Raw genomic sequence first — 9,169 nt, forward strand, 5'->3', positions numbered from 1 at the left:
TTTAATTTAAAATTTAACAGTTTTAAACAGTTTTTTTTAAATAAGATAAATATAATTAATCATGTGTGCGATAACATTAGTATATTTATTTTTTTTATCAAATTAAATTAAATTAAATTGATAATTTAAATTCTATCTATTTAAAGTTTAAATTAAAATTTTTATAATTTTAAATTTTAAATTATTTGAATAAAATTGAATTAATTGTAAAAGTAAAAATATACCAATATGATTTAAATTCTACCAAAACGTAAGCAAGTTCACTGAATCCATGATGAATTTGATGTAAATAGGCAATTTCGTCAATATGATTGGGTGAATTTTGTGTATATTGCTGAAGTTCTCCTATTTGTTAAGTGAATTTTATGAAAATACAAAAAAAAATTTGAAAAATGATGGGTTTTTAATTTATTTTACAAATTAATCTTTTTCATATATTTTCAAAAAGAAAAATCCTATTTCCATGTATCGGAGATATATATGATAATTAAAAGGTGGAGACTCACGTTCAGTTGTCGTGAAGTTAATAGCTAAGAATCCTTAGATGATTTGACATGTTTGACTAAATTTAAATCTAATGATTCTTAATTATCAACTTCATATAAAAATAACTGCATGTAAATTTTTATCTAATTAAAATGTGGTTTTCTGTGGTTAAGTAAAAGTGGTGTCTATTGTGACGGTTAGGATGGAGACATGTGAAATTGGAATGAATTTGGCCTCTAAATTTGTTCCTTTTTTTGGATGGGGGCACGGGTCGAAAAAATCGAGCCGCACTAGTCCAAGCCCAAAACAAGTAACTCAAACCTAAGGCTGCATATGGATCGGATCAAATCAGATAAGGCTAAAATTTTGATCGATTCGCACTAATCTCATCGGATCGGATCGGATCCAATATCCGCATTTTTTATGCTCGAATCTGATCTGATCCTATCCGCACATTTTCGAATCAGATCAGATATTGAATATATCGACAAAAATAAAAAATATTTTGAATTTTAAAAGAATCAACAAAAATTTTAAAAAATAGAATTAGAACCCTAATGTAGCATCAATATTTACATTGAATTACAACCATAAGAAGAATAACAAAGATATACATTTCAAAAATTAAAAACAATTTTTTTAAAAGTAGTAACAGAAGCAATGAAGCAGAATTGAAATGAATCAAGCAAAAATATCCAGGAACAGATATGTATTTCAAGGATCAAATAATCAACAAAATTAAAATACAAAAACAGAATTGGAACCCTAATTTAAAAGTGAAATAAAGCAGGAGTGAAAGAGAAGCAGCAGATCTGCACTAGAGAAGCACATGCAGTGACGAGGAGGGCGAGGAGTAGCGGTGAGGGCGCGAGGGGGCAGCAGCAAGCAACGACTAACAGCGGCAAATGGTGAGGAGCAATGGTAAGGAGGAGCGAAGTGAGGTGACTGGGTGACGGAGATGAATAGCAGTGATGGATAAGGTCAGAAGTGATCTTTGAGAGAGGGAGCTCTAAGCCTAAGAGAAGAAGAGAGGCGAGTCTGGGATGATGTATGAAGGATGAGACATGATGATGAACGAGCGTCGGTGACGGTCTGACAGAGTGAACGACAATGATGGAGGAGGAGGCGGTCAGAAGTAAGGCGAATCTAAGACAGTGAGTGAACTGAGTATGGGTGAGAGAGGAAAGGGAAAGCAACATCGTAAGAGGGGGTGTCTGGGTTAGGCCATTAGGGTTTGGGTGTCTTAAATTATGCTATTTATATTATAGGTGCAGATCTGCGGATTTGTGGATCAGATTTACGAATATTAGTGCGGATCAGATTTGATCCGATCCGATGACTTTGCGAATTGGATAATATCCACAAAATTCAGATTGGATGTAGATAATTACTGCGGATATGTGGATATTGTCCAATCCATATGCAGCCTTATTCAAAACCCCTTCGAAATTACTCAACCTACCACATTAATTCTTTCCATTCTCCCCTGTACTTGAACGCCTACACTCATGAAGCAAAAAAAAAAAAAAAAATCAAATTGGTCTTGAATCATGGAAAAAAGGCACTTCTTAAGTGGTTGAAATAGAACAATTTCCTACACTCAAGAAGCAAAAACAATTCAAATCGGTTTTGAATCATGGAAAAAAGGCACTTCTTAAGTTGTTGAAATATAACAATTTTTTGGGGCTGATGAGCTACAACTGACGGTCTTGGGATAAAGCTTCAAGATGAACAAAATGACTACCTCAACCTAGTTTGCAAAGATGTTGATGATGCTTCAGGCTTCTGCGATTGGGAATCAAACGGTTACCACTCTTGCCCAGAGAGCAAGCTATGATACTAGGAGATGCTACAGGCTTCAGTTGCGACGGCGATTGGAGTTATGGAGTAAGCCCAATTTTTCCTTATATATGATTTTGGTAATCTGAGGAGGTGAAATTGTTGTCCATGAATTGAGAAGCTTTTTCAGGGAGGCCAGCGTATGTGCCAAGCAATTTCCTTCTCAAGGTGTCCAAGAGAATTCACATGTTGGAAGCCGCCTTTGGATTACTCTTATATCCTAGATGATTGGGTCTATTTCCCAAATAGTTCCTCCTGATTTGAGAGTTTAAGTTAAAAGTAAGCAATCTATTTCAATCATGGCATTCTGTATGTTGAGATTTTCTGCTAGAATTTGAAAGAATCGAAAAATTAATTAACCGATTAATTAAAATAAAATAATAATTCAATTACCTTGAATAAGTTCAAAAATTTAGAAATATTAATTAGAAAATTTAAAGGTGAAATTTGAATTCAGCAGATTTTTCTGAGTGGGAAAAACGTATTTTTATGCAAAAAATTGTGAAAAAAGTGTACTGATGATTTAGTCAGCAGTACCGGTTTAAGTCTGTCCGATAATGTGAATGAGAAAATAAAGCTACAGAAAAAAACTTAGAAAAATATTTAGAATTGAAAACCGGGTACTAATTTTAAAGGTTTTTTCCCAAAGTTGGACCAAACGAACCTAAAACGCAAACCGGTTAGACCGGACCTAAGTTGGGCCCAAGCCCAACACACATATACTCCAATTAATGAGAATTCAGCTCATTTCATTCCGCAAGAGAGTGAGGGTAACATTAAAGAGAGGGAGAAAAAAAGAGGTGAGGGTTTACTATTCACCTCCCTCTTCACATCGCCATAACTTGAGCTACGGAGCTCTGATTTACGTGCTGTTTGTGGCCACGTAAAACTCTCACCGAGTCTATCATTTTTAGCTAAACAAAGTGGTAAGAAACTCTCAATTTCTTGCCCAGTTCACTGCCCTTATAGATTTTTTATTTTGAGTTTGGTTGTTAAGTAGATTTTTGTGTTTTTAGTTGTTTAGGTGGTATCTAGCATTGAAAAATTATTGGGTTTTGTTCCAATCTACAGCGGGGGTAAGAAAGCTCTTAACCTTTATGGTTTGTCAATTTATTAAACCCTAGGATTGATTTGTAGTAGTTTGTATGATAGCTAGCTTGAATTGATGTTGTTTGTAGTGGAATTGATTATTGGTATGCTTAGAATATGAGTTAAAGTGGTGGATAAGTTTGGTTTCTTGATTGAACTTGGAAAGCTAGTGGAAGAGATTTTTTTGTGCTTGTGTGGGAATCGGCCAAGGTATGGTTTCGATTTCTTTCAAATAATATGTAATGTTATGGCAACTTAGGCTAGTAGACCTTAGAATAAGATTGAATTGATGATGGTTAATGATGTTGTTGATGATTGATGATGATTAATGATGTTGTTGATGATTGATGATGGTTATTGATGTTGATGATAAATGATGAGAATTATGTGAATCGATAATGATAAATTGATCAACAATGATTGTGATGGTTTTGGAATAGTGTAAATGTGATTTAATTGTTGAGAATGGTAATTTATGAGTGGAAATTGTGGAAAGAATTGATGATTTGGAACTAAATAATTAGGTGTTGTATGGTTGAACAATGATGGAAGTGTAATTGGTAATGTGTATGAATAAGTAGGATTGGAATTGAGTATGTTGAATTGAAATAAGACTTATGAGTTTGGAAAACTAGAGAATTTGCAAAATTGGTAAAATCATGATTTGAACCAAATTCGGCAAGCCATAACATCACCCTCAAAGTTTGGAATTGAGTGAACTATGTCTAAAATTAAAGATGCTTGTGAGAGCTTTAAAATGGTATAAAGATGAGGGAAATTAGAGTTTTATGGAGGATGTTATAAACGTTGAAAGTTAGGTACAAAAACATGAATTCTGTAAAGTTGCAGAGAACCAGAAACTCTGGTTTGTGCACAACATCATGCGTACGCACAAGCTATCATGCGTACGCACTTTGAGAATTTGCAAGTTGTGCGTGTGCACAACATCATGCATACGCACAAGCCGGGAAAACCGTCTTGTACGTGCGTACGCACATCGACATCCGTACATACACTCGAATAAATCTTTTTGGTGCGTGCATACATACGACTATTGATGAGCGGATATTTTATACGCTTTTTGGGGTTAATTTCATGTAGTTTTTAGGATGTTTTAGTTAATTTTTTAGTATATTTTCATTAGTTTCTAGGAAAAATTCATATTTCTGGAATTTACTATGAGTTTATGTGCTTTTCTGTAATTTCAGGTATTTTCTGGCTGAAATTGAGGGAGCTGAGCAAAAATCTGATTCGGGCTGCAAAAGGATTGTTGATGCTGTTGGATTCTGACCTCTCTGCACTTGGAATGGATTTTCTGGAGTTATAAGAGTCCAATTGGCGCGCTTTCAATGGCTTTGGAAAGTAGACATCCAGGGCTTTCCAGCAATATATAATAGTCCATACTTTGCTCAATGATAGATGACATAAACTGGCGTTCAACGCCAGTTTCATGTTGCAGTCTGGCGTCCAGCGCCAGAAACAGGTTACAAGTTGGAGTTCAACGCCAGAAACAGGTTACAACCTGGCGTTGAACGCCCAAAACAGCCCAGACACGTGAGAAGCTTTAGTCTCAGCCCAGCACACACCAAGTGGGCCCCAGAAGTGGATTTCTGCACTATCTATCATAGTTTACTCATTTTCTGTAAACCTAGGTTACTAGTTTAGTATTTAAACAACTTTTAGAGATTTATTTTGTATCTCATGACATTTTAGATCGGAAATTTGTACCTTTTGGCAGCATGAGTCTCTAAACCCCATTGTTGGGGGTGAGGAGCTCTGCAGCGTCTCAATGAATTGATGCAAGTACTTCTATTTTTCATTCAAACATGCGTGTTCCTATCTAAGATATTCATTCGCGCTTAATTATGGAGAAGGTGATGATCCGTGACACTCATCACCTTCCTCAACCCATGAACGTGTGCATGACAACCACCTCCGTTCTATATTAGATTGAATGAGTATCTCTTAGATTCCATAATCAGAATCTTCGTGGTATAAGCTAGAATTGATGACGTCATTCAGGAGAATCCGGAAAGTCTAAACCTTGTCTGTGGTATTCCGAGTAGGATTCTGGGATTGGATGACTGTGACGGACTTCAAACTCGCGAGTGTTGGGCGTAGTGACAGACGCAAAAGGATAGTAAATCCTATTCCAGTATGATCGAGAACCTCTAGATGATTAGCCGTGCTGTGACAGAGCATTTGGACCATTTTCACTGAGGAAATGGGAGGTAGCCATTGACAACGGTGACACCTTACATAGAGCTTGCCATGCAAGGAACTTTGCACTTTTGCATGCATGAGGGAAGAGGAATACAAGAGAAAAGCTGAAATTCAGAAGACAAAGCATCTCCAAAACCCCAACATATTCTCCATTACTGCATAATAAGTATTTATTTCATACTCTCTTATTTTTCGTAATTCAATTTGATAAGTGAATTGTTTTCCTGACTAAGAGTTACAAGATAACCATAGATTGCTTCAAGCCAACAATCTCCGTGGGATTCGACCCTTACTCACGTAAGGTATTACTTGGACGACCCAGTGCACTTGCTGGTTAGTTGTGCGGAATTACATAGTGTGAAGTAATTTTCATTCACCAAGTTTTTGGCGCCGTTGCCGGGGATTGTTCGAGTTTGGACAACTGACGGTTTATTTTTTTGCTTAGATTAGGAAAAATTTTTCTTTTTGGTTTAGAATCTTCTATTATTGTTTTTGGTTGAAATTATTTTTTTTAAATCCTTATTTTCTCTTTTTTTTTAATTTTTCGAAATTTTTTTTAACTAATAATTGAGTTTTTTTTAGTTATTAAAAATACTTCTTCAAAACAAGTGTTACATTTACTGCCCAATTGGCTAGAGCGTTGGTCTATGTTCTTGGTAATTGGGTATCTTCTTGTTAAAATCTTTTTTTTTTCAAAAATAATTTTTCTTTGATTAAATCTTGTGCCAAACTTTAAGTTTGGTGTTTTCTTGTTAATCTTTCTATAATTTTCGAAAATTTTAGTTTGGTTTGCTAAAAATTTTAAGTTTGGTGTTCTACCTTCATGTTCTTGTGGTTCTTGTGATTCTTCAAAGTGTTCTTGATTTTTCCTTGTGTCTTGATCTTAAAATTTTTAAGTTTGGTGTTCCTTGGTGTTTTCCCTCCAAAATTTTCGAAAACAAGGAGCATTAGATTTAAAAATTTTAAATCTTGTGCTATTTTATTGTTTTTCTCTTTCCTTATTAAATTAAAAAAAATATCTTTTCTAACTATTTTTAAGCTAATATTTCGAAATTCTTCATAAAAATTCAGATTTCAATTTCAAAAATTTTATCTTATCATATCTTAGTTGTCAAGTTTTTTAAAAAAAATCATATCTTTTTCAAAACCTCCTAACCACTTATTCTCTCTCTTCATTTTTTTCGAAAATCCTCTTAAAATATTTTCAATTTTTTTTATTTCGAATTTTTTTTAATATAATAAAATAAATAAAATAAAGCCACATCATCTCCCTTTCTCCATCATGGATCTAAGTGGAAATGAACAGTCCAGAAGGACTCTGGGGTCATATGCTAACCCCACTACTGCTTTATATGGGAGTAGTATCTGTATACCCTCCATCGGAGTCAGTAGCTTTGAGTTGAATCCTCAGCTCATTATCATGGTGCAGCAAAGTTGTCAGTATTCCGGTCTTCCACAGGAAGAACCTACAGAGTTTCTGGCACAGTTTTTACAAATTGCTGACATAGTACATGATAAGGAAGTAGATCAGGATGTCTACAGATTATTACTGTTTCCATTTGCTGTAAAAGATCAAGCTAAGAGGTGGTTAAATAACCAACCTAAGGCTAGCATAAGGACATGGAAACAGCTGTCAGAAAAATTCTTGAATCAATACTTTCATCCAAAACGGATGACACAGCTAAGGCTGGACATCCAAGGCTTTAAACAAGGAGGTAATGAATCTCTTTATGATGCCTGGGAGAGATACAGAGAGATGCTAAGAAAATACCCCTCTGAAATGTTTTCAGAGTGGGTTCAGCTAGACATCTTCTATTATGGGCTTGCAGAAAGAGCTCAGATGTCTTGCTACTGAATTCAATCAGTAATTGGATTTTCTAACAAAACAGTTAGCCGAATTCAAGGAGAGACTACAAGAGACAAGGATGGTAAATATAAATATGGAAGAACAATTAAAGCAAACAAAGCAGCAGCTATCAAAACAAATAACAGAAGAATGCCAAGTAGTTCAATTAAGAAGTGGGAAAACATTAAATACCCCACCTCAAGGCAGCAGGAAGCCAAGAAATGAACAAACTACCCAAATTCCATCTGAGGACAGTAAGAGCCCGGGAAAAAATAATTCTGGCACTAAAACACCAGAAATTGGGTGGAAGGCTGGCGCTGAACGCCCAAACCATGCTCAGGACTGGCGTTCAACGCCAGAAACAAGCAAGGAACTGGCGTTGAACGCCCAAAGGAAGCACAGTTCTGGTGTTCAGACGCCAGGAATAGCTGAGGAGTTGGCATCTAACATCACTCCCGCTTCCAACCCTGGCACTCAATTGCCAGTGAGGGATCAAACACACACAAGTGCTGATGACAACCCCTCTAAAAGGGCTTCTTCAACCACTTCTGTAGGAAATAAACCTGCAGCAACCAAAGTTGAGGAATATAAAGCCAAGATATCTTATCCTCAAAAACTCCGCCAAGAGGAGCAGGATAAGCAATTTGCTCGCTTTGCAGATTATCTCAGGACTCTTGAAATAAAGATTCCATTTACAGAAGCACTTGAGCAAATACCTTCTTATGCCAAGTTCATGAAAGAGATCTTAAGTCATAAGAAGGATTGGAGAGAAACTGAAAAAGTTCTCCTCACTGAAGAATGCAGTGCAGTCATTCTGAAAAGCTTCTCTGAAAAGCTTAAAGATCCCGGAAGCTTTCTGATACCATGCATATTAGAGGGTAATTGCACAAAGACAACCTTATGTGATCTTGGGGCAAGCATCCACCTAATACTAGCATCCACTATCAGAAAGCTTGGTTTAACTGAAGAAGTTAAACCAACCTGGATATGTCTCCAACTTGCAGATGGCTCCATTAAATACCCATCAGGCGTGATTGAGGACATGATTGTCAGGGTTGGGCCATTTGCCTTTTCCACTGACTTCGTAGTGCTGGAGATGGAGGAGCACAAGAGTGCTACTCTCATTCTAGGAAGACCTTTCCTAGCAATTGGACAAACTCTCATTGATGTTCAAAAGGGGGAAGTCACCCTGAGAGTCAATGAGGATGAGTTTAAGTTGAATGCTGTCAATGCCATGCAGCATCCAGACACACCAAAAGACTGTATGCAAGTTGATCTTATTGACTCTTTGGTGGAGGAGATCAACATGGCTGAGAGTCTCGAATCAGAGCTGGAAAACATCTTTAAAGATGTTCCGCCTGATCTAAAGGATTCAGAGGAATTGAAAGAGTCTCTGAAATTTCCTCAGGAAAAGGAAAAACCTCCTAAACCCGAGCTCAAACCATTACCACCATCCCTGAAATATGCATTTCTGGGAGAAGATGATACTTTTCCAGTGGTCATAAGCTCTGCTTTAAATCCACAGGAAGAGGAAGCACTAATTCAAGTGCTAAGGACACACAAGACAGCTCTTGGGTGGTCCATAAGTGACCTTAAGGGCATAAGCCCAGCTAGATGCATGCACAAGATTTTATTGGAGGACAATGCTAAGCCAGTGGTTCAACCACAGAGGCGGCTAAATCCTGC

Source organism: Arachis ipaensis, chromosome B03 (assembly GCF_000816755.2).
Source record: "Arachis ipaensis cultivar K30076 chromosome B03, Araip1.1, whole genome shotgun sequence".
Taxonomy (NCBI): Eukaryota; Viridiplantae; Streptophyta; class Magnoliopsida; order Fabales; family Fabaceae; genus Arachis; species Arachis ipaensis.